This window comes from Panthera pardus, unplaced genomic scaffold (genome assembly GCF_024362965.1).
Source record: "Panthera pardus isolate Hobbes unplaced genomic scaffold, ASM2436296v1 HiC_scaffold_13, whole genome shotgun sequence".
NCBI classification, from domain to species: domain Eukaryota; kingdom Metazoa; phylum Chordata; class Mammalia; order Carnivora; family Felidae; genus Panthera; species Panthera pardus.
This window is the reverse complement of record NW_026526688.1, coordinates 86956095-86961340: the sequence shown is the minus strand read 5'-3', so window position 1 is coordinate 86961340 and position 5246 is coordinate 86956095. Positions and strand designations below refer to the sequence as shown.

Sequence of the window (5246 nt, the reverse complement as noted above, 5' to 3'; positions counted from 1 at the left end):
GCTATGGATCTCTGTCTTCTCGTTATGAATAAAAAAGATTGTGCAGATGATCTCTGAAAGTTCTTCCTGTGACACTAAAAGAGCTTGGACTCCCATCAGTGGAACTGCTGTTTTGTTTTGTTTTTTTCTCCTCAGCACCAAATAGTCAAAATCTGGTATGATTTCAATTTACTTAGATGATCAGCAGGGCCAATTATGAAAAACCTCTGGCAGATTTTTGTATATACAGAAAAGCAAATATGCATAACAATGTGAGTTTAACATTTGTGGAGGTCAGTTACCCAGTACTCACACTAGAACAGTAAATCAAGTCTCCAGTAGCTGTGTTCACTTCTTATTTTTACCTAGTTTATAAATAATCAATCAAGGGGCTACTGGGTGGCTCAGTCAGTTAAGCGTCTGGTTCTTGGTTTCAGCTCAGGTCACTACCTCACAGTTCATGAGTTCAAGCCCTACATCAGGCTGCATGCTGATAGTGGGGAGTCTGCTTGGGATTCTCTCTCTCCCTTTTTCTCTGTCCCTCCCCAGCTCGTGCTCTCTGTCTCTCAAAATAAATCAATAAACTTCAAAAAAAATTTTAATAAAAAATAGATGACCAATCAAGAAAATTAGAAAAATGTATCCACGTAGGAGGAGGAGGAGGAGCCCAACCTTCAAAGATAATCACTCTTAATATTTCAGTGTGTTTTCTTCCAATAATTTTGCACTGCAGTTTTTTTCCATTAACATTATATTATAAGCGTTTCTCCACATCATTAAGTTGTTTTTATAAACATCATTTAATGCCAATGGAGGTATCATGGTATGTTTAACCATTACCCTATCACTGGGCAGACAGACAGGTTCCAGTTTTCCCCTATCTGAAGTAAATGGGAAAAAGATTAATATCTTTATACAGAAAGCTTTTTGGTATTTAGGATCATTTCTTTGGATCGATTCTGATTCCTAAGAATTAAAATGAATGAATCAAAGGATGTGACCATTTCATAGCTTTTTTCAAGAAGTTGTACCAATTTGGGGCACCTGGGTGGCTCAGTGGGTTAAGCATCCAACTTCAGCTCAGGTCATGATCCCGCAGTTCGTGAGTTCGAGCCCCACATGGGGCTCTGAGCTTTCAGCCCAGAGCCTGGAGCCTGCTTTGGATTCTGTGTCTCCCTCTCTCTCTGCCCCTCCTCTGCTCATGCTCTGTCTCTCAAAAAAATGAATAAATGTTTAAAAAAAAAAATTTTTTAAAGAAGTTGTACCAATGTATGTTTATACTGAGAAGTGGTATAATTATTTTGATTCATATATGGAGGCCCAGCAAATGGAGGTTACCTAGGGGCCCAGTCCAAGTCACAAATCTAAACTGAAGTCAGATCAGAAGCACCTGTCAAGAAAACCCGAAATACACATCAATCATAATCATCTGAATCAGCCATAGCTACTTTACCTTACCCTAGAAAATAGGACCTGCTAGCCTTTCTTTTTTTTTTTTTTTTTTTTTTTTTCCTTTAAGCTTATTTATTTTGAGAGAGAGAGACGGAGAAAGTGTGAGTTGGGGAGGGGCAGAGAGAGAGGGCTAGAGACAGAGAATCCCAGGCAGGCTCCTCACTATCAGTGTAGAGGAACCGTGAGATCATGACCTGAGCCAAAGTGGAAGGTTAACCAACTGAGCCGCCCAGGTATGCCAGGACCTGCTAACCTTATAAGGAGATCCCTGACCTCCTAGCTAATCATGCCTGTTTCTGGGTTGCTTTTTCTAAGGCTCTGTGAAACTTGCTCCTGCCCCCAAGTTCCTCAGGCAGAGCACTCCCCAGCTTGTGAGGCACTGTACTTCCCTGGACATACACAGATTGTTTTTCCTTGAATAAAGAACATCAACTGGTTACTAAATTGTTGCAGTTTTGGGGCACCCGGATGGCTCAGTCAGTTAAGAGTCTGACTCTTGGATTTGGCTCAGGTCATGATCTCGAGGTGCATGGGTTCAAGCCCAGCAATGGGCTCCGTGCTGATAGTGTGGGGACTGCTTGGGATTCTCTCTCTCGCTCCCTCTTCCTGTGCCCTTCCCCTGCTCACTCACTCTCGAAGTAAATAATTTGTTTTTAAGTTCTTAAAAAAATCAGTTGTTGTAGTTTTGTCACTTGACAGAGATAGTTAAGATAGATTTAGTGTATTTAAGACCTAACATTTCTAAGTTGGGTCTTCATCATTGAAATACAGTATTTATTTATTTATTGTTCATTGTCCATATACCCCTGCTAGAATATAAGCTCCACAAGGGCAGGAGTCTTGGTTTACTGATATATCTCAAGCATCTAGAACAGTGCCTGATATATGGAAGACATTTAAGTATGTGTTTCAAGAACAAATGAAATAGAGAAAAGTTTTATTTTCAATCTTTTTGTAATGTTTTATTTATTTCTGAGAGAGAGAAACAGAATGAGCGGGGGAGGGGCAGAGAGAGAGGGAGACACAGAATCCAAAACAGGCTGCAGACTCTGAGCTGTCAGCATAGAGACCAACGTGGGACTCGAACTCGTGAACCTCGAGATAATGACCTGAGCTGAAGCCAGACACTTCACCGACTGAGCCACCCAGGCGTCCCTATTTTTAATCTTATTATCAGTTCCAACACTGAAGTGACAAGATTCAGTAGCAGGTTTTAACAACACTGGCAAGTGGATATGTTCCTATATTTATCCCATTCTCTGGCATTATTTATCACGGCACAATTTAAGCTTTAACCGTTTATCACATGCTTACTTCAAATATAAAAGTTGCATTCCTCAGTTCTCATATGCAGCAGAAACTGCTAGTTGCCAATCTAATTTCAGGTTCTCTTGCTTTTTGAAGGCAATGTGCTCATCCAGAAGACTACATTTTTTTTCTTAATGTTTATTTATTTTGACAAAGAGAAAGAGAGAGAGAGAGTGCCAGAGCACGAGTGGGGGAGGAGCAGACAGAAGGAGATGCAGGGCTTGAACTTACCAACCATGAGATTGTGACCTGAGCCGAGATCAAGAGTCGGACACTTAACCAACGAGGCCACCCAGGTGCCCCTAGAAGACCACATTTCTAATCTCCCTGCAGACAGGTGTGGTCAGATGACTAGTAAGATATACATGGAAACTGTTGGAAGTACTTTTAGGAAAGCTCTTTGAAATGGGAACAAATAGCTGGCATGGTTGTTTTCCTTCTGCCTCCTGCCTCCAATGTGAACATGATGGTTCCAACAGCCCTGTCTTGTACAATGAGGTAAACTGAAGGATGGAAACTCTGTTCAGTGGATGATAGAGCAGAAAGATAGAAGGAATCAGAATCTCTGGTGATGTGGAGATGTAAAATGAGATTTCAAAATAGAACAAGCAAGCCTAGCTAAGAGTTTTGTTTAAATGGGGTCAGGGGGCCATGAGGGAGGAGGAATTTATGCAGGTCCTCATCAAAGAAACCTTGAACTTTTTGCCAGCAACAGACACTCAGCCTGGATTTAACTCCGTCCTCGCCAGGATACCTGAATCAGTCACATTTTTCACTTCCAAAGGAGCCAATGCCATTCAAGGACAAGTTTCATTCTTTTCTTTCTTTCTTTCTTTCTTTCTTTCTTTCCTTCTTTCTTTCTTTCTGTCTTCTTTCTTTCTTCTTTCTTTCCTTCTTTCTTTCTCTTTTTCTTTCTTTCTTTCGACCTGAACTTTTTATTTTTATTTATTATTTATTTTAATGTATTTATCGTTTAATTTATATCCTAGTTAGTTAGCATATGGTGCAACAATGATTTCAGGAGTAGATTCCTTAAGCCCTTTACCCATTTAGCCCATCCCCCCTCCCGCAACCCCTCCAGCAACCCTCTGTTCGTTCTCTATATTTAAGTCTTATGGTTTGTCCCCTTCCCTGTTTTTATATTTTTTTTTTTGCTTCCTTCCCTTATGTTCATCTGTTTTGTATCTTAACGTCCTCATATGAGTGAAGTCATATGATATTTGTCTTTCTCTGACTGATTAATTTCACTTAGCATAATACCCTCCAGTTTCCAGGACAAGTTTCAATCCCTCTTTTGCATATTAACCCAACCATACCAGGTAACTTAGTTTCGATCTCCGTTTTGCACAGAGTTCCTAAATGAGAACTGCATTCATGACCTTTTTTCTTCATAACTCTGCCCTTTCTTTGTCTTCCTCAGAACACAAGTCACCTGACTCTGTGTCTCTTGAATTGCAATTTTAATTGCCCGAATAAATGCCCATTTGCTTATATTGTCAGTGAATTCTTTCTTGGTCAACATAGACCACACCAACCCTGGACTGCCTTCTTAAATGCTATTTTACATAAGAAAAAAAGAAAGCACTATCCTGTTGTAATCCAGTTATTTCAGATTTCTTATCAGCTAAACACAATTTCTAACTGATAAACCACATATACTGATTGTCATCTTCCTAAAGCTTTGAAGATTTTTCTTTTCTTTTCTTTTTCTTTTTGTTTTTGTTTTTGTTTTGAAAGGTTTATTTATGTTTGAGACAGAGAGAGCAGGGGAGGGGCAGAGGGATGGGGACAGAGGATCAGATACAGTCTCCGAAGCAGTAAGCCTGATGGGGGGGCTTGAACTCACGAGCAAACTGTGAGATCATGGTCTGAGCCGAAGTCAGACCCTCAACCAATTGAGCCACCCAGGGGTCCCTGAGGATTTCAGTAATACTATAAATGCTCTTTAAAAACAATGAGACATCAAGTGTCTTCCCGAGTCGCCTGCTTTGGAGGTCTGTCCTCACCTTGGCTCAAAATGGACCCCAACTGCTCCTGTTCCACCGGGGACTCCTCCACCTGTGCCGGCTCCTGTACATGTAAAGTGTGCAAACACACCCCCTGTGGGGACAGCTGCTGCTCCTGCTGCCCCGTGGGCCGTGCCAAGTGTGCCCAGGGCTGCATCCGCAAGGAGACACCTGATGGTGCTGCTGCTGTGCCTGATGTGGGGGAGAGCCTGTTCCAGATGGAGAGAGAGCAACAGGTACGCACCTGCAGTTTCATTTCTATTTTATTTTTGTAAGAGCAAAGTTTTAGTTTAAGTTTATTTATTTATTTTTGAGTGGGTGGGAAGGGCAGAGAGAGAAGGAGAGTGAATCCCAAGCAGGTTCCACACGGGCAGCATGGAGCCCAACGCGGGGTTCAAACCCACAAACCGTGAGATCATGACCTGAACCGAAGCAAAGAGATGGACCCTGAACCGACTGAGCCACCCAGGCGCCCTTACACCTGCAGTTTTAAAACACATT

General features: G+C 41.6%; 1 pseudogene; it reads left to right on the top strand.

The window, feature by feature from the left end:
- The first annotated feature begins 4756 nt into the window (after nt 1–4756).
- LOC128776430 (metallothionein-2-like) lies at nt 4757–4941 on the top strand (annotated as a pseudogene).
- The last annotated feature ends 305 nt before the right edge of the window (nt 4942–5246 follow it).